The following is a 26584-nucleotide window of genomic DNA, read 5'->3' as shown; positions in this document are numbered from 1 at the left end:
TAAGTGATGTAGGAGGTGCAGGAAGGGAGAAAGTTTGACTAGCATCACAAAGAATAGATGGCAAACAATCTTTTCAAGGCCTGGGGTCTTTGGCAGATTTTGCCAGCTAGTGAAAGTCCTCAGTTAGCCAGAGATCAGACTGCTGGCAGTGTTGGCTCTCCTGAACATAGCTTCTCTATAGGATAGGCAGAAAAAAAAAGTAGTGGTGATGGAAAAGTTATCACAAAGCTCGTGCACTCATGTGATGATAATTTATTCTTATTTTGCCCAATTTCTAATAAAATTGGTTGTTTGATCTTGCAATCTGCCACTGATTAGGAATAGCAAATTGGAAGTGGGGTGAGGCATGTCATCTGAGTAAGACTCTTCTTAAACATCAAAAAAAAATAGTGGACATTTTGGAAGGAATAAAAGATTGATAAAGAATAGACACAAATTTTAAAATACAGCCATCTAGGACTACCTGTTAGGAAGGTAAGCAGTCCTACCAACGACACTGCTAAATTGTAGCCCAATATTAATAGTAGTAATAGCAATTTACATTGATATAGATTGACAAGGTGTCTTCCTCATGACATCCCCATGAGATAGGTACTAGAGATATTATTATTCCCCTGAATAGGTGAGGAAAAAAGGAAACCCAGGAGGGGAGAAGTGACTTGTGACCATGGCACACAGATAATAAGTGTCTCATGGTACAATAATTGAGGTTAATAATTTAGGTGGGCTAATAGAGCCTTGAGGCAGTTAGGTGGACTGGAGTAGTGAAGACCTGAGTTCCAATTTGGTCTTGGACACTCACTAGTTGTGTGACCCTAACATGTTACTTCACCCCTGTTTGCCTCAGTTTCCTCATCTGTGAAAATGGGGATAATAATAGCATCTACCACGGTTATTGTGAGAACCAAATGAGATAATAATTATAAGATGCTTAGCACAGTATAATATGGGACAAAGCAAGCACTGTATAAATTGTTGTTACTATTATTTCATGTCATAGCCCTTCAAAGAATTGAGGATAGCTACCATTTCCCCATTCCCTCCAGTTTAGAAAGGAATGGGTGGACATTACAAAGAGGCAACTTTAGGCTTGAAACAGGAGAAAACTTCATAACCATGAGAGCTATCCCAAATAGGAATAGGCTGTTTTCAGAGGTGGAAGATACTTCCTTCCTGGAGGTCAAGCAAAGGCTGGATGACCACTCATTGCCAATCAGGCATGGGTTAGGCTCACTAGTTGGGCTCTAAGGTTCCTGTGATTTCTAGCATAGCAGTCAGGATTTGAATCCTTGTCCTCTGACTTATGTCCAGTGTTCTACCCATTGAACCACCCTGCCTTCATATCATGGTGCTGTGTCTGTAGACAATCCAATTACCTTTTCCTTGGCATTTTTAGGCATTTGAATTTAAATATAGCTCTGTCAGTTGTTCTGGAAATTTAAGTTTTCTTTTTAAAGGAAGACCTTTAACAGGAAAAGTTGGAAACTGTTTCAGTTTCCTGATGCCAGCTTATTCCTAGATTGGGAACACATAGCTCACTCATCATGAAATTTCCTCCCTACACTAAGAGCATGGAGCTCCCATCTCTAAAACATTTTTCTTGGTTAAGTGTTGGGTCTGTCAAGAAGAACTCTGCCTGGTAGCTCCTAGCCATGGATCTAGGACTGAGTTAAATACCAAAGTCTAGGCTGAGAGAGATTTAAAGGCAAGAGGGAAGCAGAGAATGGGCGAGGTTTTGTATCTGGTGAAAGATCAGACCTGAATTTCAAGGATCTTCATGAACTGCTGGCTTCCTCCGTCAATTTTTTCATCTGGTGACTCCGCGCCCCCCCCCCCCGCCCCAATCCTTCGTTGAGTCTCCTTCTGGAAGGCTTCCTAGTAAAAAAAATTCAAACAACTGGATACCTACTGCAATTCACAATCCTAACCCGGGAATATAACTCTACCATGACAGACATCTTGGAGGGGGTTTACAAAGCTCTCCTCGCAACAATTCTATGAAGTAGTCAGTATCAGGATTAGAATCTGCATTTTACAGCAAGAACAATCACCCTAGGAGGTGAATTGACTTGCTTAAATAGTAATGATAGCTCATATTTGTAGAATGCCCTCTCTACGCTGGGCCCAGTGCTAAGGGCTTTACAAATAGCTCCTTGGGTCCTCACAACAACCCCGGGAGGTACACACTACTATTATCTCCACTTTACATATAGGAGGTGAATGCTACTATTACCCCCATTTTACAGATGAGGAAACAGAGGTGAAGTGATTTGCCTGCGGTCATGCAGCCAGTAAGTGTTCGAGGTCGTATTTGAACCCAGGTCTTCCTGACTCCAGGCCTGGTGCTCTATACACGGTAACACCTACATGCCCATCCACACAGCTTGTAAGTATTAAAGCTGGGATTTGGCCCTAGAGTTCTTGACTTCAAGCCCACTGAGTGTTCTTTTAATTTCACCAAACGGATGCGAATTTGCTCTTATCTTGGAGGCACAGAAAGGGATGAGTAAAAAAAAAAAATACCATCCTGGCTTTTTTGGGGGGGGGGCGAGGAAGTGATTGTGATGGTGGTGTAGGGTTTGGTAAACACGGACGAGTAGTGCAAGCTTGAGGTTTGAAAGGGTCACCAGTGAGCCAGGACCTGGATTGACTACATCATCCTATCCAGCCTTTGTATTCACTTTGATTTGGCAAGGGTATGATGCCCGGAGCTAGAGGCAGTGCTGCAGGTGTGGGCTAAGCCGCTCAGAGGATCCCATCCCCCGTCTGACACTATCAATCTATCAATTACCATGCATTTAATTCTTACTGTGCGCTGGTTCCTGTGCTAAGCAATGAGAATCCTTTGATCCAGGACTTTACATTTTAGTGGAGGTAACGATATGTATATAACTAGACACAGAGTAGATAAAAGGTACCATGGGAGGGGAAGGCACTAGCAGCTGGGGGACCGGGAGAAGTCTTTTGAAAAAGGTGAGATTTGAGCTGTCATGAAGGAAGCCAGGGAAGCTAGAGGCTGGGGATGAGGAGGAATAACACTCGAGACGTGGGGGAAAACCAGTACAAAAACACGGAGAGAGGAGATAGAGTCACAAGCAGGACCAGCAAATGGACAGCGCAATTGAACTAGAGAGGCAATGCAGGAGAGTAATGTGTAAGCAGCCCAAAAGGTGGGAAGGAGCTTTAAATGCCGAAAGAGACTATATTTGATCCTGGAGGAAACGGGAGCTGCTGGAGATGACTGAGTAGGAGGTTGATCTGATCACTTTGGTAGCCATGGGGACTATGGATTAGAATAGGGGGAGACTGAAGTACTCTGGGTAATAATGGATTTAAGTCACTTTAAAATTCACCGAATTCTTTGGGTACAGAGTCTCGTTTGAACCCCACCACCACACTTCAGGCATTGTCATCACATCGCAGATGAGGAAATTGAGGCTCAGAGAATTTGGGTGACTTGTCCATGGCTATACAGCTAATAAGCATCAGTGTTGGATTGGAACCCAGGTATTTCCAACTCCATGCACTCCATCACACAAGGTCCTATGAGCTTGTGATCTTGAACTCTGAGTGGGAGCTCCTGTAGGATTTCTGTCCTAATTGAGAGCCAGCAATAATTAGACATAAAAGAAGACATAAGTGATCAGGGAAGGGGATTGGGGACTTCTAGCTGAGACCCAAGCATCCTAGAGCCCATTCCACCCCACTCTATCCAAATAATATTTCTTAACTGTCTGCTTTGTGTGGAGCTTTATGCTAGATCTGAGGGGAGATATACATTTTATAGAAGACACTATCCATCAACTCAGTTGAATTTAATTCAGTTCACAGGACCACAGATTTAGAGTTAGAAGGTAGCTTAGAGACCATCAAGTCCAATCCCTTCATCTTGCAGATGAATTAATTGAGAATAAGAGATTTTAAGTGACTTGACCAAGGTTATAGAGGTAATAAGTAGCTGAGGTGGAATTTGAACCCAGGACCTCTGACTGTAAATCCATGGTTCTTTCCCTTGTGTGGTACTGCTTCAAAGATGAGAGATATTTAGACCAAAGGGCTGGCATGAACAATGTTTTGGCATTTGAAGGGTGGACCTCTAGCTATCTGGGACATATTCGCTTTTCATGAGCAGTTCATTCATTTCCTGAAGGTGTTTGATAAATGAGTTCCTACTCTCTTAGGTACATTACCAAAAGGCCTATGGAAAGCATAAAAGATGCCTGGGAAAGTAAAAGAGATGTTGTCTTGGAATACCGCTGCTGTTCAGTCATTTTAGTTACATCCAACTCTTTGTGGCCCCATTTGGGGTTTTCTTGGCAAAGATATTGAAGTGGTTTGTCATTTCCTTCTCCAGCTCATTTTACAGATGAGGAAACTGAGGCAAACAGGGTGAAGTGACTTGCCTAGGGTCACACAGTTAGTTAGTGTCCAAAGCCAGATTTGAACTCAAGAAGAGGAGTCTTCCTGACTCCAGACCCAGTGCTCCATGACGCCACCTAGCTGCCCCCTTCTTGGAATAGACCACATGAAACTATCATCCGATTTGCAGAAGGGATCCGATCAAATCTCCTCTTTCCTGAGTCTTTGTGTAATTATGACCTTCAAGGTGAGGCAGACAGCTCTCCTAGAGGTTTAGTTCCCACACCCTCTTCTTCGCTAAGAATAAGATAAAGAACTCAGAAGTATTTGATTCTACCAGGAGACAAAGGTACAGGCTGCTGCTCTCACAGGAACCATAGGCTCAGCTGTTAGGAACTGTGAAGAAACCTAAAGGGCTGGAATCCTGCCTTTGCTATTTGGGATCTGTCTAACCTCATGAACTGGCAAGTGCTACAAATCTGCCCTTGAATTGTTGCTTTGTTGATTGTCTAGACTTAAGCAAGTGATGGAGGAAATGTTAATAATAATGCAGATTAAACTCAAGAGTGTGTAGCCTTTCTGGAGAGCTGATTGTTAAACATTTACTATTACATCCCCTATTTTAGGCCAATCACTAAACTACCCTCCATCTCCTCCCTTCCTTTTTCCTCTCTTCCCTCTACAATTTTATTGATGAGTTGTTATTAAATGAGATAATCTGTCAAGTGCTTTGCCAACCTTATATAAATCATGATAATAGCAAGCACTTCTACAGAATCTCAAGATTTACAAAGCACTTTCCAAATATTATCTCATTTGATCCTCACAACCACCCTGTGTGGTAGGTGTTATTACTATTTCCATTTTGCAGGTAAGGAGACTGAGGGACAGAGAGATTATGTGCCTTTCCCAGGGTCATGTAAGTAATAAGTATGTGAGGCAAGACTCAGACTGACTCTAAGTCAGACCTTTTGGCCACTAGCAGACTTAGCTGACATTATTATTAGCTAATGGCGTAAGCACTGAGAGTTCTCAAGGGACTATCCTTGTACTACATGGTCCTCATTTGGAAACTCAATAAATATTTGTGGATGAAAACCCCATGAACATTTTGGGGAAGACATGAATAGATGTAAGTAAATCAGAAATGGGTGTTTCCAACTGGGATATCATTCAAAAGATGGGATTATGACCAACTGAAAAAAGCCTCTTTTCACGTGTGAGCAGTTGGCTAAAATCATCGACAAATATGCAGCCTCAAAGAGAATCAGGAATCCTCATAAGGAAAACCACAGCTAGAAAAGCATGAACAGAGTTGTTCTCATTTTTGTCCCAGGCATCTTCAAAATTAAAAATCATAGTGATTCTTCAGCACCCTTGAATATATCACCATATTCACTTTTACTTCATTTAATATTGTACCAACTCGTATTTGAAACATACGCTTTTGTAGCCAATATGCTAACCTTTGTTGAATTATTGCTATAATCTATGAGAGCAGATTCACAGACCTGGCTTTACCATTCATTGGCTGTGTGACTTTGCCAAGCTTCTTGCCCTTTCTGGGCCTTGATTTCCTCATCTGTAAAATGAGAAGGTCCACCTCTGAGGATCCTCTTAACTTGGTTCTCAGGGTGCTGAATAGAACATCCTCAGGTATTTTTTTAAAAAAATGGTCCTGCATAAATTGCTACCTTTTTGATGTAAAAATGACCTTTTGAAAGTCTCCTTTGCTCTCTAACTATTGTATCATTTGAGGGAGGTTGTGTTTGCTCTATTGCACTTGGCCAAGGGCATGGCTAATGAGGAATTGGGGGATTCTCTGGGAATAGGAAATGAATTACAAGGGTGGACTTTGGTATCATGACTCAAAGTGCATATTCCTTGGAGTTCAGCCCAAGGTTTGCATAAAAGTAGCCAAATGGTCCTTAGTCATGTGGAAAGAGAACCGTGTTTAATGTCACAAGACCTGCCTCCAGTTGGATTCAACAGAATGGATATTTTTTGTACACCCACTGTGTGTGTGTGTGTGTGGGGGGCATCCATGCTAGGCAAAAGTGAAAGACAGCCCTGCCTTCAATGAACTGGCATTCTGTTGAGAGGTTCAACAGCCTAACCAACAAGGTAAAGTGTGTTGAGTTGGGTGAGAGCGTTGCGAGAGGCTTCGTGGAAATTTGAATGAAGCTAGGACTTCTAAAAGAATGAGGTGAACAAGGAGCACAATGTAGACACAGTGGAGTGGGGGGAGACAGCCCACACCAAGATGGGGAGGTGGGAAGTAGAAAGCTGAGGTTAGGGACAGCAAGCAGCCCAGTCTGGCAGAAATGGGGACGCGTGGAGAATGGGCATTCTGGTGGCATAGAAGTAGAGTGTGAAAGGTTTTCATCGAAGTATGAATTAGCAATTACTGTTGTTTAGTTTTGTGACTCTACTTGGAACTTTCATGGCAGAGATACTGGACTGGTTTGCCATTTCCTTCTGTAGCTCATTTTTACAGATGAAGAAACTGAGGCAAACAGGGTGAAGTGACTTACCCAGGGTCACACAGCTAGTCTGAGGCTGGATTTTAACTCATGGTTAAAATGAAGAGGAGTCTTCCTGATTCCAAACCCAGTGCTACCTAGCTTAGGAAGACCCAAGTCCAAATCTTGATTCTCCTCATAATCACAAAGTCGCACAATCTTACTGCTGGAAGGATGTTTATTTATGAGTGCTTCCCCTAACAGTGTTCCTGGCAAATGGTCACCCAGACTTTGCCTGAGAATCTCCAGTGAGGAGGAACCCACTACTGTGGGATGAGCAGAGCCTGAGTCACCCCTGCTTGGAGAATAATAATAATAATGACCAGAACTGACAGAGAGTTTCAGGTTTAAACTTTACACATAGAGTATGTCTTAGAGTGGTTTTAAACTTTAAAAGTGTAAAACTGCAGTAAGACTTTGGGGATATGCTTTATTATCCCCTCAGGAAGAGGACTGGAGATGGAGGTGGGGTGAAGGAAGAGTATCATCATAATTATGCACGATATTTCTAATCATTTCATTCATTTGAGAAATATTTCTTCCATGCCTGGAAATATCTCTGACTCTCAGGACTTGGAGGTATTTTGGAGATGTCTAGTTTTACAATGATACAATGAGACAACTGTCTCTGCAGTCAGAAGACCTGGGTTCAAGTTTTACCTTTGACACTTACTACTTGGACACTATGGGCAAGTCAGTTAGCCTTCTTTCTCCATCTGTAGCATTGGGGCTTGGCCTACATGGCTTCTCAGGTCCCTTCTAGCTGTTTACCTATAATCCCGTGAGCCCAGGAACAGCCAACTAATTTAATGGATAATGTAGGACTTAGAGTTCAAATTCTGCCTCTGACCCTGGGCAAGTTAGCTGGCCTATCTGATCATTAGGTTCCTAACCTGTGAAATGGGTGCAACAATATCTGTAGCCCCTTCCTCACAGGGTTTTTGTGACACTTAATTGAGCTGATGTGGCCACTTTAAAGCTTAATATAAATAAATGGCCAGCATTATTGTTGCAGATGAGGAAGCTGAATCTCAGAAATAGTATGTGACTTGCCCAGCATCACACAGCTAGATATAGGCTTGAGTCGGTGGGAGGACTGAGGTCTCCAAACATCTAGTGCTCCTCCCACTTTCAATGGGATTAGAACCTTAAGAGAAAAGGATGATGCTTTAGTCTTGGACTCCATCAATCCAACAAGCATTTATTAAGCACCACCTGTATGTCTCATCTTGATCTCCTGGTTCTTTTCAACTCCCAGATAAAATCCCACCTTCTACAAGAAATCTCTCCCGATTCCCTTTAATGCTAACTCCTTCTTCTGTTGATCAGCTTCAGCGTATCCTGACGATGGCTTGTTTGGATGTATGTTTGCATGTCGGCTCCCACACAGGACTGCGTGTGAGCTCCGTAAGAGTTGAGAACCTCCCTCTTTCTTGGCCCTTCTTTGTATCCTTGGCTTTTAATACAGTGCCTGATGCATAGTAGGTACTTGATAAATATTTGTTGACTGATTGATTGCCAGACACTTTATTAGACATTAGCCAGTAGGCGGGGAGGCCTGGGTTCTGCCCCCTCCCCCTTTGGAATTCACTCACTACATTCCTCCAGGTTGGTTTGCAACTTCAGTTATGTCTCAGTACTTTTCAAATCAACCCAATAAATTTTAATTTTAAGCCCTTACTATGTGCAAGGCCCCCCACTAAGATCCTCTGGGGGAGAAGTGATTCTCAGGGTGATGAAATCCCATGGTTGGAAAAGACTTCTGAGGCCAGCCAGCCCAAGAGTTCCCTCTGAGAGATCTTTGACAAGTGGTCACTCAGCCCCTGCTTGGATACTTCAGATCTGGCCAAACCAAACAAGCTTCATGAGTGGACCTGTTGATGGTCTGATGACCAAAGTCCAGCCTGGCTAAAGGTAGCAAGTACCATTACTGGAAGGTAGCTGGCACAGTGGATATAGAGCTGGACCTGGAGTCAAGAAGACCTCAATTCAAATCCTGCCTCAGCTACATGACCTTGAGCAAGATGCTTAACCCCTTTATGCCTTAATTTCCTGGTCTGCAAAAGGATGTCCTTATGGGATTTTGGTGGAAGGAATGATGGCTGCTTAGCCTAGAGAAGACTGGGGATAGGACATGAGAGATGTCTTCAAGTGTTATGGGCTGCCTTCTAGCGGATTCTCCTTTAATGAAGGCAAGGTTGGAATGAGGACATGCTGGGTAGGATGGAGCGAGGATTCTCGTCCAGGTACCAGTTGGACTGAATCACCTCTGAGGTCCCTCCCAGCTCTGAGATTCTGGGATCATGTGAGTAAAGGACTTACATCTCATGAGGGAGCTTCTGCTGAAACTTCTTCCCTTCTCTGGGAAAAAGAAAATGCCATTCTGGGTCCCTCTAAGTAATTATGCTATCGTATTCCTCAACAGATTAATCCTGGCCTGGGACTGGCAGGATGTCTGCAAGACAGTGGATTACAGCCAAGCCGGGCTACATCCCCTTTCTGAAATGGAAGTGACCTCTCAAGTGGCTTGGAGAAAAGACTTCAGAAAAAAAGTATTCAGAGAGTATATGCAATGAAACTGTTGAAGAAGTTGTCCTTGACTAAGGTCCCCATTTCCAGGAGTTCAATTAAATTAGGAGATGGCCTTTTCAGGTATTTGTTGTTTCCTGTTTATCTCCTAGGCATATGGGGTTCCTTTAAGAAGGGTTAGCCCAGAATCACAGGATTTGAGAGCTAGAAGGGACCATCTCTTCCAATCCATTCCCGAAAAGAATCTCCCATCTCGTTCCTGACAGGTGGTTTTCCAGCTTCTGCTTGAAGATCTTGGAGGTGGGGGACCCTAAAACCTCCGTGGCCAACCCCAATGCCCAGCCCAAATCTGCCTTTTGGCAACACCGCTTAGCACATCCAGGTCTCACCCTCTGGGGCTGAACCCTGGAAATTCAAAGCTTCCAAAGGCATGTCAGCCTTTGGAATACCTGGAGACAACTATTATATTCCCCCTGAGGCTTCTCTTCTCCTAGATAAACATTCCCAGTTCCTCCAACCGCTCCTTGTTTGTAATGGACATGAGGCCCTTCGCTATCTGAGTTGCCTTCCTCTCCGTGGTCTCCAGTTTATTAATATAAGCTGATCAACACACTTCCTCAACTTGCCTTCTGGGCAGCTCCCTTCAGCCCTGTTCATGTCAGCCTCCTCACCTGTAAGATAGGGAACAGACCAGCCCCCACCTGACAGGGTTGTTGTGAGGTTCAAATGAGATCATATTTGTCATGTTTATCATGGTGCCCAGCACATAGGAGGTGCAATAAATATATTTCTTCCCTCTCCTTCCTTCCCCAAAAGGTGGTGATTAGAACTAAACTCAGTCCTCCAGATGTAGCAGAAAAGGACAGATGATAGTGGAGGACCAACTCCCTGTTCCTGGAAAGTAAGCTTCTCTTAATGTCACCCAAGGTCACACTGGCTTCTCTGGGGGGAAATCGTACTGGTGTTTTCTGCTCAGCTTGCAGGCTACTAAATCCTCCAGATCTTTATCAGACCAAGTACTGCCTAATCATGACTTCCCCACATTGTAATTGTGAGTGTCTTGAAGCCACGTCCTCTGTGTGAGCTCCTTCCCTTGTTTAATGCTTTTCTTTGGCCATTCCTCCTGCCTAGAGTTCAACTCAGCAAATACTTTCTAAATATCTCCGTATGTGCTAGGCGTCGTGGTCAGTGCCAGAGTCACAAAGACCTAAACAAAGAAGTCCCTGCCCTCAGAGAGCTTACAAATTTACTAGGGAAATATAATATATAATATAATATAATATAATATAATATAATATAATATAATATAATATAATATAATATAATATAATATAATATAATATAATATAATATAATATAATATAATATAATATAATATAATATAATATAATATAATATAATATAATATAATATAATATATACACATACATACATACATACATACATACATACATACATACATACATATATCAGCTTTTTTTTTTTTCAGTTGTGTCTGACTCTCCATGACCCCATTTGGGGTTTCTTGGCAAAGATATTAGAGTGGTTTGCCGTTCCTTCTTCAGGTCATTTTACAGATGAGGAAACTAAGACAAACAGGGTGAAGTGACCCATCCAGGGCCACACAGCTTGGAAGTATCTGGGGACAGATTTGAACTTGGCTCTTTCTGACTCCAGGCTTGGCATTCTATCCACTCTGCCACCTCACTGCTCCTGTGACATGTACTCAGGTATGTAAACAAAAAATATTTTTGAAGAAGGAGACAGGACTAATGGAAGGGGAAAAGAGGGATGGATTCCTGTAGGACTTACTGCCAAACTCACAAAAAGGCCGCCTGTCTTACTACTGTTGTGGACACCGCCAGCCTTCTGCTCACTTGGGCTTACAACCTTGGTGTCCTGAAACCCTCCGAGGCTCAAGAAATCACCAAATCTTGTCATTTTGACCTTGACAACAGTGCTCCAGTCACACGGCTGACACCTAGGTCAAGCCCTCATAATCTCTTGCCTGGTCCATTGCAGTAGCCTTCTGGTGGCCTCCCTGCCTCAAGTCCCATTTCCCCCTGCCCCCCAATCTAATTCGTCCTTCATTCAGATGCCAAAGTGCAAGTTTGACCATGTTACATCCCCCATATTTCCAGTGGCTGCCCAGTCCCACTGGGAGAAAATAGAAGGCTGTCTGTTTAGCCTTTAAAGTCCTTCACAGCCTGGCCTTCCTACATTCATCATCTTCTTACATGCTTCTTCCCTCCATGTATTCAATGATCCAGCCATGCTCACCTCCATGCTATTCCTCACACATTGGCAGAGGGGATAAAGCCCAAAGATGAAAGCACCCAAGTCTGCACATGCTTTTTCTAACAGTCTTGGGTCTTCTATCTGCTCTGAGAAACTATCTCTTGAGTTTCCTGCTAGGTCTAGGCTGATGAAGAGGAGGTTGGGTTTAGGACTAGCAGTGACCCAGCCAAAGGCCTATATTCTCTGGACAATCCCATTGAGGATTAGGAACCCACCTGAAATAAGAGGTAGGCTTATATGTGTAGAGTCTGCCTGTTATTCCCCTCCCCATCTCCCCCCAAACTGTCCTGGTATGATTAGGGCTGTGTTTGTATAATGGAAGGAACAGTTTGGCCAGGGGTGGGACATTCATTGGTCAGAGAGCTTCTAAACCTCACACAGTTTCCTAATGCCTACTCACTCCCTTGGATTTGGTTGGGTGTGGGACAAATATGCACCATTTTGTTATCTTTCCTTCTCAGCTGGGCTTCCATGTCAATGTGCCTCATGTTGGCCACAACTGTCATCTACTTGTTTTGTGTTGCTGGTCCCCTTCTGAATAGCATCCTCTTCATCAAACCCAAGCAGTGGGGGAGGGAGAAAGGAAGAAGGGAATTGCATCCTGCCATCATCATCAATCAGATGGAGAGTGAAGGGATGGATGGAGACAGAGAGAGAGAGAGAGAGAGAGAGAGAGAGAGAGAGAGAGAGAGAGAGAGAGAGAGAGAGAGAGAAGCAGAGAAAAAGGGAGAAACAGACTCAAGGAGACACTTTGCCCAGTCTAATAGTTGCAGTTTGACCCCCTCCTAGAATCATATTATTTATAGCTTGAAAGGGTCTTAGAGATTGACTATTGAATCCAGTGAGCATTTATTAAGTGTGCATATGGTGCTAGTTACTGGAGATACAGAGAACTAACTTTATATTGGGAAAACAACCCATACAAAATAGAAAGCATAGGGAAAATAATTTGGCAGTAAAAGGCAGTAAAAAGAACATTTGGGGGGAGGATCAGGAAAGATGGTAAAACTAGGAGGTAGAACTAGAGCTGAATATTAAAGGGAACCAGGGATTCCAAAGGTAGAGGTGAGAAGGGAGGGCAATCTATACAAAGGTGTGGAGGTGGGAAATGACTGTATGAGGAGGAGTAAGTAGTCCAGTTTGGTCCAATCCTCCCCTTTTGTAAATGGTGAACCCAAAGCCTAGAGGTGAAGCAACTTGTTTTAAGTCATACCTGTAGTACAGTTAGGATTTAAATTGGTTTGCTTGGACTCCCAATCCCCGCCCCCCACCCTCCCTCCAACCTGGTCTGGGAGAAGTTTTCCCAATGTCTTTTTTCAGCTTGTTAGTGGAGAAGCATCCAGTCCACCTGGTGCTTGATCACAAGGTCTGGATGGAGGCCAGGATATGGCAACAACGGAACGGCGATAGGGTTAACAAGTCCTCTGTTAGGACTGGGGACATTTGCAGTCCTATAAATAACTCTATCAATATTGTGATAATGGTACTTTAAAGAGGTCTCTTTCACAAGTGTGGCATGTTGGAGAGAGCGCAGCTGCACTCATTAATTCTGAAGGGTTCCTCACTCTCTGTACAACTTGCAGGTGTAACAATGGGACTGTTGACTGGGGGAAAGTTGAGATAGTGAGGGGATTAAGAAAAAGGTTAGGGGAACATTGTTGGTTTCTCTATTGTGTTTGACATAATGAAAACAAATGATAATAGCTTAATTGGAGATTAAAAAAACCAAAATATGACTTAGTTAGAGACTTCTGTTCCCTTGTGCAAACGACTCCTTCCCCTCCACCCTTTTCCAAGAACAAGTATCATAATTGACAGCAGTATATCTTCTGATAATTAATTGCAGTAAATTATCACTTGGCACAAAGAAGGCATAATTGTAATTAATTTGCAACCTCCCCAGCCTAATGCTGAATTGGAAATGGCATTGCCATAATTTTTCCAAGCTAGGAACTTAAAAGTGACCTTCGCTGCCCTCCTGAGAGGCACTTCCCCAGGCGATGGCTAATGTGAATCCTTTGGTCTTTTTCTTGGGATGCTGGAGTCACCACCAGGGAATTTTCAAGATGAGGGCTTGATTTTTTCTTTTATCTCCAAGCTTTTGAACAGACTGTTTCCCCAACCTTGGAAACCCCTCCAGTTTTGCCCTTCAAGGCTCAGCTCATGAGTTATCTCCTTCAGGAAGCCTCTAGAGTTATGATAATAATAATGGCTAACATTTATATATTGCTTCAAGGATTGCACGTATTATCTCATCAGACCCTCACAACAACCAGGTGAAGTAGAGGACACTGAGACATAGAGAAACTGCTCAAGGTCCCAAAGCTAAGAAAGTGTGTGAGGTAGGATTAGAACTCTAGTCTTCCTGATTCCAAGTTCAGGGCTCTATGATCTATACTACCAAGGTTGCACTACTATTCACCCCTGCCCTTTGCAATCTCTAGCTTTCTTTAAAGCATATTTAGAAGTCAGCTCCTAGAGGAAGCCTTCTCCCTCCCTATACCATAATGATTATTAATGCTTTTCTCCTAGAAATTACTTTGAATTCACTCCTTATAAATTCTGTATTTTCTTATTTGCGTTTGTTGTTTTCTCTCAGTAGAATGTAAGCTCTTAAAGGGTAGGGACTAATATCCTTTTATCTTTGTATCCCTAGAGCCTGGCACATAGTAGGTACTCAATAAGTCTTTGCTGAATTGAGTTGAATGAGTCAACCAAATTAGATGTGCTCCTTCTCTCTCTAGCTCATGGACCTTGATTCCTTTGAAATTCTCTCTTTTCCTATGAATTCCATCACTGACCTCATGAATATCTTTAGGGAGGTAATTATTAAGAATCTATCCAAGGGTACAGTCTCAGAGTGATTACAGTAGAGCAAGGTCCAGCCAAATTGGCCCACAATTAATTAGAAACAGAAGTTAGAAATAAAAAGTCTTTTCACTGGATCCCGGGGAACTGTTTATATTCCATGGAAGCGTCTGTTAGAACAAATCATTAAGCTATAAAAGATTACATCTGGGCTAGAATGAAAGTCAAGCTGATTCATTAACCCAAATGGGGGCTGAGAGATTACTGACATTGGCCTTGCTGCTCAGTTGATCAAAGAATCAGGGGGTAAAGTAACTGGATGACCCAGACTGAAACAATCTTCTCTCCATTTGGGAAATAGATCAACTTGAAAGAATCAAGAAGATACAGAGTTGCCTTTGTACATATGGCGGATAAATTAGGCCTCCCAGCTTTGGCCTGAGTATGGTCATAAGAAGGGCAACTAGGTGGCGTTTCTCTTTCTGCCTCCCTCCCTCTCTCTCCCCCTCCTTCTCTCTTTCTTCCCCCTTCTCTTACTCCCACACACACTCCTCTCTCTTTCTTGAAATTACTTTGTATCCCTTTGTTTCTATGAGATATTTACTTCTTTTTGGTGGTTACATGGTATCCCAACAGTAAAATAGAAACTCCCTGAGGGAAGGGACTAATTTGCATCGGACTTTGTATCCTAAACACTCAGCAAACGGTCTGGCATATGGTAGGACTCTATAGTTTGTCGAATTGAATCAACTGTTGGGATAATTGTCCAGCTAAGAATAGAGGAAGGCTTGAGCTGGGGAGGGGTGGGGGAGATTGCAATGGGGATGGAGAAGAGGGGCCAGATGGGGGAGATTCACGAAGAGATGAGCTGTGCTCTGGGACTAAGGAAGGCGATAGATTTCTGAATTTACAGCCAGAAACCCTCGTCACTGCTGCTCTGCCAATGACTGAGGAGCTGACTTATCAAGGGCGCCTTTTTGGAGACTGACATAAATCAGTCTGGGTCCAAGACCTCTCCCTTACAAAAGAAAGACCAACAACCCAGCCCTTACAGTTGGGTTGAATTCAGTCTGGTGGGGACCAAGACCACACCATCAAACATACAGCACCAAAGACTTCATGTTGAATTTAAGCCAGCATCCAAAAGGCCCATGTTTTGCTCAAAAACCATTCAGTCCCACAGCCCAAAGAGGGCTAGATTTGTCATCAAAAGAGCCTGCAGTACATTCCAGGGTTTGTCACTTATTATCACTTCCTTGGGTGAGTAGTGACTTTCTGTGCCTTGGTTTCCTCATCTGTAAAATGAGAGGCTCCTTCCAACTCTAAATCTGGGATGTTCTATAAGATGGTGGGGCAGGAGCCGCTGGCCTGTGAGGTCCACCCCAGCTCTCAGTCTGTGATTCCATGAAGAACAGAAGGATGCCTACATCAGGTGCTATATAGTTTGGTGCGACTTGGGATCACTTTGCTGAAGTTGACATTCAGACTTTCCAAACAAGAGAGATATGACTTCCACAAGGCAAATGGGGACAGGGAATTCTGGATGTTGATATTTGATGATGGTGGTGGGTCCCAGATGTAAGTTGGTGCCATAGATTTCTGTGAGTGTCATGAATATTCAGATTTGTTTGCTCATTATCTCTCTTCTTTAGAATGTGAGCTCCTTGAAGGCAGATGCTTGTGCTTTTGCCTTTCTTTGTATCCCCAGTGCTAAGCATAATGTAGTGCCTGGCACACAGCAGGTGCTTAATAAATGTTTTTTTCATCATGATGAATGATGATGATTAGAGGAAATTCTTGCTGAGATACAGGTTAGACTAATAGTGGTTTATAACCTGGAGTCCATGGGCCTCCAAGGGTTAGTTAATAGATTTCAGGAGATGCTAGTCCTCCCTGAGCATTCCACACACCCCACCTGACTCTTACCTGTGGCTCCAACAAGCTGTAGCATTCTCAGTAGCCGCAACCTGGTAAAACTGTCTCAGCAGATGGGCTAAACCAGGTTGAAGTAACTGACAGACCTCAACCTGTGGGTGAGTTAGGAGAATGTCTCCCCCAATCATGTGAAGACTCTCTCTGGCACAACGGACGGAGGAGAGCAATTTGTTGCAACAGCCACGAAGGTGGCTGAAGCAGGCGCTGGGGAGTGCTTAGAGCTTGGTCAGACATCAAAGATGCCAAGGTCACCCACTGCATCCTGGGCTATTGCCAGTTGTCTTGACTTTTGTCCTGCCCCCGGACTTTGATGACTCAGGAAGAGAGAGGGAGGCTGACACTTTGTGCAGCTCTGCCTCACAAATCCTATTTACATGCAAGTTAAGACATCACCCATGATGTCATTGGTCCTCTTTGAAAACAACAATAATAACAATAACAACAACAGATTTCAGGAGAGGGGAGGTCTTTGAATGTGGGTGGGAAAAATGGCACCTTTATTTTCCTTAAAGTGTGGTTTCTTTTGTAATTCTATGTATCTTATGCTATGCATTTAAAAACAATTCTGAGAAGGGGTCCATAGGTCCCCCCTCAATCTTCAAAAGGGGCCCAGGTCACAAAAAGGTTGAACACTCTTCAACTAGATGAACCCTGAGGCTCCTTTCCAAACTCCAAGTTGTTAGGTATCTGTAACATTGGTCAGGGTGGTGCAGCAAATAGCAAGTCTGCCTTAGGTTCAAATTCTACCTCTGACATACTCAGGCTGTGTGACCTGAGCAAGTCACCTACTCTCTTAGTGCTTTAGGCAACTCTCTAACTCTGTCAGTCATGGAGAAGGTGGAGACCTGTATTGGTGGAATGAGTTTCCTCATTTGAGAGCTCCCTATGTGGATGAAATCCCATATCATGTCTTTATCCCCTAATGGGAGTTAATTTTTGCAATTTACAAGATCACTTTCTGCTCTGTATCTAGTGATACTCTGATCTGTCTTCTGTGAAATGGGAAGCCTGGCACTCCCTCCCCCTTCTGGGAGGACCCAATGAGGTAAAACACTGACATCCGTCTGCGTAGGAACTATTGGCTAATATCCTGGGAGCTCCAGGAACCTGGAGGAGGCAGGAGATCTTGGGAGAACAGGTGGACACTTTTTGACTTGTGGCTGAGGGGCTTTGTCAGACATGCATTTAGGTATTCTCATTTCTGCTTCTTACTAGAATTTCAATGTCCTGAAGAAGGAAGGAAAGGAAATTAGCTAATGAGGAAAAGCAGTCAAGCCAGACCTTCTGAGTCCTAGTGATTGAGCTAGTGCCATGGAAATCTCTAAGGTCTGATTTCACTTGCCTCACCCCTGAATGCGGTGGTGATGTTGGTCCTAATGCCCAGCTCCCTGAGATCTTTGGTTTAGATCACAGTCATTTCTGTCCCCATCTTCACAGCACTGAAGGCATAGGATGGGAGTTCTGGCTGGTTTGGAGGGCCCTGGGAAAGCCATGTGGAGGAAGGGACTGGGATACCCATCCATTTAGAACTGAGCCTAGCTCACTGGCACATATTTCAGTGCTTATTCAGAGAGAACATGCCACCAGGGTTGATTAAAAAAAATAATAAACTGAAACTCAGGATCTCAGAGCTAAAGCTCTCAGAGGTCATTGAATCCAACCCCTTCATTTTACAGGTGAGGAAACTGAGGCTCAGGAAGGTGATGTGATTTAGGGTCCTAGATCTACAGCAGCCATCTAGGCTAACCTCATTTTAAAGAAAGGGAAACTGAGACCCTGGGAAGGGAAGTGACTGAGACCACACAGGTCACACAAATAATCCTGGATCCAGAGCTGGAAATGATCTCAGATGCCATCTAGGCTTCACTTTATATTTAAAGAATCCAAGACCCAGAGAGGTTGAGGGTGGAGCCAAAGTCACCCAGAGAGTACATGGAGGATCTTAGAACAGGGAGGAACCTGAGTGTGGGTTGAATTTGGAGTCTGAGGACCCAGGTTTGAACTCTGGACTCAGTGCTTAGTACTTGAGTGACCTTGGGTAAGTCATTTCCTGTCTCTGGAACTCAGTCTCCTCCTCTGTAAAATGAGGAGATTGGACCTTGATGATTCTTAAGTTCACTTTTGGCTCTTACTCTATAATTCTATGTTGTGTCAGGCAGCAATATAGCGATTAGAGAGACTCCTTGGGAGGATGGGCTAGTCTGGCTAACTGTGTTTTTGTTTGTTTGTTTGTTTAATTGAGGATTAAATGATGTATTGGAAAGCAGCAATGAACAGGGTGCTGGATTCCAGCTCTGGATCTCCCAGTGTGAAACATAAGACAAATCACTTACTCAGTCAGGGATTTAATTCTAGGTGGTGTGGTGGATAGAGCGCAAGGCCTAGAGTCAGAAAAACTCATTTTTCTGAGTTCAAATCTGGCCTCAGACACTGCTAGCTGTGTGTATGACCTTGGGCAAGTCACCTAACCCTGTTTGCCTCAGTTTCCTCAGCTGTAAAATGAGAAGGAAATAGCAAACCACCCTAGTATCTTTGCCAAGAAAACCCCAAATAAGGTCACAAAGAGTTGGACGTGACTGAAATGACTGAACAACAACAAATATGCCTCAGTCTCCTTCCTTCCTTCCTTTGTTCCCCCCCTCCCTTTTTATTTCCCAGCCTTGAAGCACCTTTTATTTTGGAGATGGTTACAACTTAGACACCTCCTAAAGTCAGCTGGCCAGGAAGCAGCCAGACTGATGGGAATGAAAGGTCTCCTCACTGGTCCATCACGCATGCCATCATACACATTCTGCTCCTTATGCCTAAGGTTGATTCTCCACTTGGCAGGGCCCATGGTCTGTCTCCATGCCTTTTCAACACCTATCATAGTTCTGGCTCAGGGGAATGGGAATGTTTGTTATTATTCATGAGCCATGATAATGGCAAAAAGGGCAAACATTTTGAGAAACTGTTTTTTGGTCCTGAGTGAAACAACCTGCCTCTTCTGATCTGCCAGGGTTCAGAATGGCCCAGAATGTTTATGGATAGAAGCCTGTGGGGTTTGACGCTATAACAAAAGTACAGTTGTAGGACTGTTCAGACCTAGGTATAAACAATAAAGGAGAAGGAGAGTATGAGGGAGAGAGCAATAGACAGAGAGGAAGAAAGAGAGGGAGGGAGGGAGAGAGAGAGAGAGAGAGAGAGAGAGAGAGAGAGAGAGAGAGAGAGAGAGAGAGAGAGAGCGCACTAAAGACAGAGACATAGTCAGAGAAACAGAAAGACAAAGAGTGACACAGAGAGGCAGGAAAGGTAGATCAATAAAGAAAGAAATAATTGAGGGGAGGAGTAAAGAGGAATGAAGAAAGAAGGAAGGAAAGGAAGAAATAAAGGATAAAATAAGTAAAGAAGAAATGAAGAAGGAAGCAAGAGGAAAAAGAAGGAATGGAAGGAAGGAATAAAGAAAAAAGTAAAAAGACAGGAAGGAAGAAAACAAAGAAAAAGAAAGGGTAATAGAAAGAAAGGAAATAAAAGGAAGGAAGACAGAATGGAAAGAAGAAAAAAAGAAAAGAGAAAGAAGAGAAGAAAAAAGAATGGAAGACTGAAAGAAGAAATGAAAGAAGTAAAGAGAGAAGGAGGGAAGGGAGGGAGGAAAAGAGAGAAGGTAGAGAAAGGGAAGGAAGAAGGAAAGAAAGGATGGAAGGAGGCAAGGGAGAGAGAGAAAGGAGAAAAAAGAAGGAAAGAAAGAAGGAATCAAAGAAAGGGAAGGGAGGGAAGAAAAGAGGGAAAGGAGGAAAGAAAGAAAAAGAAAGAGAGGAAAAAAGAAAGAAAAAAGAAAGCAAGCTGGCTTTCTGGTCCCTCCCCCCCCCCACACTGAGCAGATGTTAGCAGCTCGGGTTCATGCACTTCTCATTTATAAAGGCTCTCTCTGTCTCCAGATACAGTTAGCAAAGTCCATATTCCACACTGAGCTAGGAGCCCTGGCCAGATGTATAAAATTGTCCAGGGGCATGAAAAGGCCGAGTGTGGGGCCACCCCCTTCTCCTAGGCAGCTCTGCTTCCCCTAAAAGAGGCCTGGGCCCTGGAGGAGGAAAGGGAGCTGACATCTCTGCAGGGTTTCCCTCCCATGCAAAGCAATTCCTTTTTTTCTGCTGAGTGTGCATTCTACCCAGTTGTCACTGTGATGGTCAGAGAGGGGCTTGCTGAAGGATGTGTGCTGCTTAGAAAACTCCAGCTCCCCATAGTACAGGGAGTGTCTGGATCTGGCCAGGATGTGGGGTAGCCCAGGGAAGGCAGGAGGGACAGAAATTCTTGAAAACCTCCAGTCTGTGTGGTCCTGGGTAAGACTTGGCTCATTGTTACCCTAGTCACATAGCACCCGCCGACTCCTTAGTGGCCTGGAACTCTGGGCTAGCCTCTCTCTATCTGCAATCCTGATCCAGCCTGATTTTCCTTTCTTTTCTCATTTGCCCTGAGCTACAGACAGGCTTTCAACAACCTAGGCATTTATATCAGAAAGGGTCAATAACAGCAGAGGACAGTGTGGGTAGTGCAGGGAAAGCATCTTGGAGCTGGGAGCTGGGAAGCCCATGTTTGTATCCAAGCTCTGGAATAACTTCCAGTGTGACCTTGGGAAAGTCATTGCCTTTCCTAGACCTCAGTTTATTCAAGAATACACTAACACTTGCAACTTAAAAACACTTCCTCACAGCATCCTAGAGAGGGAGGGCAAACATTGTTTTGCACCAGATCTCTGATTTCATCAGTGTAGGAAACTCCCTCTATCAATGAGGTCAGCACCTTCTTTGCAACTTAGTTTTAGGGAATTTCCCAGGGCACAGAGAGGATGAGTGACCTGCCCAAGGCAGTCAGTCCATGTCAGAATTGGGGACAACCTCAGATCTGTCCTGATCCTTAGGCCAGCTGTTTGTTTTACAGATGAGGAGACTGAAACCAGAGAGGTTCACTGACTTTCCCAATAGTCACAGCTATTGAAGGCAAAACATGGGCTCCAGTCTCTAGACTACAGGTGTGTGCTACCCCATACTACAGGTTCCACTGGTGTAGTGGGTGGTCTTTGAGGAGACAGAAACACAGGATGTTCTCTAAGGTGTCTTCTAGAAGTTTTCCTAAAAGTCTTGTGATACTGAAGTAATGGAGTCAGTAATAATGCTTTCCTTCCTCCCTCCTTTCCTCCTTCCTTCCTTTCCTCCCTCCTTCTTTTCTTCCCTCCCTTTCTCCCTTCCTCCCTCTCTTCCTTCCCTCCCTCCCTCCTTCCTTCCTTCCTTCCTTCCTTCCTTCCTTCCTTCCTTCCTTCCTTCCTTCCTTCCTTCCTTCCTTCCTCCCTCTCTTCCTTCTTTCTCTCCCTCCCTTCCTTCCCTTCCTCCCTCCCTCCCTCCTTCCCCCCTTTCCCCTATTATGGACCCTGGATTTATAAAAGGGGTTTCTTCACAACAGGTTCATCTCAGCTCAGGCTTCTGAAGGCCAGGATCAAAGATGATCCTGTACTGTTCTATCTAAACTGCGGTTCTCAGCAAATCAACTGCTTTAAATCCTTCCGGTTTGTACATCCACAAATCAGCCCAACCATGCACTCTAAATAAAAAGCTCATAACTCTCTTTGTAAGATCTTTCCCTCCCAGAGGCCGTGGATAAGACATTAACCTGCACAGAGAGAAAAGAATACGATGGAATTCCAAAATACATTCGTCTTAAGCAGCAACTTATATAAATGAGGGGGAGTCAATGCAGGCAGCTTCTTTCCTCTGCATAGAAATGCAGGGGTAATATTTTTTTTTCTGCCAGAAAGCATTAGCTCTGGAAGTGAAACCACTTACAGAATGTTTCAAAGTCTTTCATAAAATGAGTTGACATTCAGATGCAAAGCCTTTTGCTTTTAGTGAGGCACATCGAAAAGAACTGGGTCGGGGCAGAAAGAATGGGGGAGACTGGCACCTAGGGGAAGCAGTGAGAAGGAAACCCTGGGGCTTTGGGAACAATCTGGGTCTGAATCCAGACTCAGACAGTTTAGTTTATCCACAGAATTCTATGGGGGCCATGGGCTGCAACAGGAAAGAAAACGTGGTTGGTGTCAGATGGATCTTATCCCACTTGCTACCTGTGTGACGTTGGCGAGGTCCATTAGCCTGTGAGGTGAATTGTAAGATGCGTAAGATGAGGGGTTTGGAGGAGATGACCTTTCTAGCTCTAAGATTGGGTGTGTGCTTAACCTCCTCATTTGTGCAATGGGTAGAAAATCAGGAGGTTCAAAACAGATCATGAATGTAAAGTGTCCTGGTAAATCAGAAATGTCAGTCAGGCCCATGTTCAATTGACAAACGTGGATCAAGTACCTTTCATTCATTCGTTGGAATTAATATGAAGACAAAAATGGTCCTGTCCCTGCTCCTTACAGTCTCATGGAGGGGGGTCTTCGGAAATGTGGCATGTACAGGAATGAGCATAATACAAAGCAGAGAGTGAGCAGGGCCATGAAAGTGCCAAAGGACCCGCAGGGATTTTGAGGATAGAGAGAGAACTTTTTTGATTATTATTAGATCTAGAACTCTGAGGTTTTCCTGGCTAGAGTCCCTGCTCAGTTGTTAGCCAGTCTGACCTAGTTCCTTCAAAGTACAAGAAGGAAGGCAAGAGGGAGTGATGTAGAAAAGGAGGAAGAGGGAAAGAAGGAAGAGAAGGAAGAAGAAAGAAAGAAAGGAAAAGAGGAGCAGAAGAAGAAACTGGGTGAGTGAAGTACTGGGTTTGGTTTAACTAGGACACCAAGTCGCAAAATGGCTTGGGCCATTCCTAGCATCATAGTCTCTTATAAGAGTGTCCCTCAAGAAGCTTCAGTGGCTCTCTATTGCCTCTAGGATAAAATGCAAAACTCTTTAATTGTCCTTTAAAGCCCTTCTCAATCTGACTCCAACCTACCTTTGTGGACTCAGGAAGAGAGAGTGAGTCTGAGGATTTCTCACAACTCTACCTCACTTAATCCAATTCACAGAGAGTCAAGACATCACCTGAGATGTCATTGGTCCTCTTAGAAAATGAAGGCCGAACAACAACAGTCTTTGCAGACTGATTTCACATTACTTGCCCTCAAATATGTTCCAGATGACCTAGCACGCTCACTATTCCCTTTGTGTGACATTTTCTCTTGCTTCTGTGCGTATGTATCAACTGGACCCCAATGCCTGGAAAGCACTGCCTTCACCTCTTAGAATTCCCAGCTCCATTTAAGACTTAATTCAAGTTCTGACTGCCACCTCTTAACACAGGTTTCTTCTGATCTTCCTTGATACCCTTCTCACACCCCAGTTGTTAGGGCTTCCCCTAAAATAAGTGTGTATTTATTTTCTGTTTACTTGTCAGCATATATGTTGACATGTTCCCCCCACCCCCCACCCCCGCCATTAGAATGTAATTCCCTGGAGGGCAGGGATTATTTTGTTTTTGTCTTTGTAGACATGATACCTTGCATGGTTACAAATGAGGAAACTGAAGCTAAATTCTCCAGGCTCCAGCTGCTCCCTCCCCGGCTGCACAGAAAAGAAAGCTGAGTACCTGATGGGGCATCAGACCCCTTGCCCTAGGGAAGAGCCCATGTCTGACCACGTCGGAGAGTTTGCAAGGCGCCACCCTCTCTCTCTCAAGATTCTCCACCCCTGTGGTCAGTTACCCTTTTTGCCTTGGTGCTCCCTTTGGGGCTCTGGGATGATCTGACAGGTCTAAAGCACAGATGGGGAGAAGGCAAAAGAGAGAAAGGAGAAAGAGAGAGTGAACAAGCAAGCATTTAATAAGGGCTCACTGTGTGTCAAATACTGTGCTAAATGCCAGGGGCAGAAATACGAAAAATGATGCCATCCTCCCTCTCAAGGAGCTTAATAACTGAAGAAAAAGGCCAAGCAGGAGAGAGAAAATGGAGGAGAGAGCTTAATGCAGTGGAGAGAGAAGGCAGCATGGAGAGGAGTTCTCCTTCTAGCCCTGGCTGTGAGACTGTGGACAGCCACGCCCCCTCTTTTCTTAGGTTTACTGCTTACTGCGTGGCTTAGGCAAGCTGCAGTTACACTTCTTGGCCATTGGATATTATTGTTCAGTTGTATCTGACTCTTCATGACTCCGTTTGGGGTTTTCTTGGCAGAGATACTAGAATGGTTTGCTATTTCCTTCTCTAGCTCATTTTACAGATAAGGAAACTGAGGCAAACAGGGTAAAGTGAGTTGCCCAGGGTCACACAGCTAGGAAGCATCGGAGGCTGGATTTGAACTCAGGTCTTCTGGACTCCAGGCCCAGTGCTCTATCTACTGTACCACCTAGATGCCCACTCTTTATTTTACAAATAAAGAACCTGGAATTGAGAGGCTAAGTCACTTGGCTAGGACTGCACCTAGTAAGTGAGGCAAGATTCAAACTCGGTTCTTATTGATTCCAAGTCCAGAGTTCTAGCTGAAGCTGCCACTTCTGGAGAATGAAGGGGCTTGTTTTCTACTGCTATCTCACATTATAGATCTATATCTATATATCTAGAGATGTAGATACATATTATATAGAAGTATATATGTATTATATATTACATAGATATATTTATCATTATATTACATAGATATAATATATATTGTATAAATGTACATTTATATAACATATATTTTATCACTACAATCATCAAAACACAAACATTTGAAGATACAAAGAACAGGGATGAGGATTGTATAAGAAACTGACGCACTGATTTGACAGATGAAAAAACTGAGACTCGTAGTGGAGACATAGGAAAGAATGTCTAAAATAGGTCCCTTTCTTTAGCTTCCTTATCCCTGCTCTAGCCCCAGGCGATGTGCTAGAAGCTGTGTGCATCTCTGGAAGTCAGAGAGAGGCAGCTGGGGATGGAAATTGCCTCACTGATTTATGAGCTGGTGGTGGGCTTGGTTTAATATCACCACACACACAAAAAGAGTCTAGTCTCTTAAATAATATGGCTCTGAGATTTACGGCTGTACTGCATGCCGGCCACAGTGGTATCTCTGGCTACTGACAGTACTTTACTCCATAAAGGCTGAAGTAAGCAACTTTGGAAACATTGGGAAGTCTATCCTGTCCGTTGGGTCAGCTGTTTTTCAACACATAGTCTTTGTTTTCTAATGTTATGCTGACCACAGGGACCTTCTAAGTAAGCGTCTGTAGGTGTACAAGAGAGAGAAATATTTCTGTGTTCAGCTTTCGATATTAGTCAGGAGGCCAACCTTACTGTTGGCAGAATAGATTGAGTTGACCACTTGGGGCAATCTGAGTAGCTTTAAGAAGGCTCCCTGACCCTAAATAGCTTCTTCACTTAGGGGTCTGTCACAGAGTCTGTCATTCTATGGGGATGGTGGAGAAAGCACTTGGATTTGGACTTGTGCTCAAATATTGGCCTTGCCAGTTACCATCTTGGGCAAGTTATGGAATTTCACTGGGCCTCAGTTTCCTCATCTGTAAGATAAGGGGATTAGACTAGATGCTTTCCCCTCCAGCTCTAAAGCTCTGGTCCCATGACCTTGTGATCTTCCCACTGGGTTAATCACAACTGTAGAGACCTCTAGGTGGTACGTTGGATAGAGTATTGGGCCTGGAGTCAGAAAGATTTTAATTCAAATCTAGCCTCAGATGCTTACAAGCCATGTGAGCATGTTACTAAATTACTTAACCTCTGTCTGCTTCAGTTTCCTCATCTGCAAAATGGGGATAATAATAGCACTTATGTCCCAGGGGTGTTGTGAGGCGTAAATAAGATAATAATTGTAAAGTGTTTAGCACAGTGCCTGGTACACAGTAGGCACTTAATACATGTTTATTCCCTTCTCTTCTCTTTCCTTGATCCTTCCTTCTTTATTTTCTTTCTTTCACCTTTATTTTCTTCCTTTCTTTTTTCTTTCTGTCTTTCCTCCCTGCCTTCTTCAATCTTCCTTCCTTCCTTCCTTTTTAAAATGGGAAAACTGAGGCCAAGGGAGATGAGATGAAGTGACTTTCTTAAGCCCACACAGGTAATAAATAGAAAGCTAGATTCAAACCCAAGTCCTGTAGACTCCAGATTCAGTGTTGTTTTTTACGCTAATTCACTGGTACAAGAGTGACTTCATTATTATTTTAAGCAACAGAATATCATGAAAAAGTCCTGT

This window comes from Phascolarctos cinereus, unplaced genomic scaffold (genome assembly GCF_003287225.1).
Source record: "Phascolarctos cinereus isolate Bilbo 61053 unplaced genomic scaffold, phaCin_HiC Scaffold_5;HRSCAF=322, whole genome shotgun sequence".
Taxonomy (NCBI): domain Eukaryota; kingdom Metazoa; phylum Chordata; class Mammalia; order Diprotodontia; family Phascolarctidae; genus Phascolarctos; species Phascolarctos cinereus.
The sequence above is the reverse complement of the archived record's forward strand: the minus strand, read 5'-3'. Positions refer to the sequence as shown.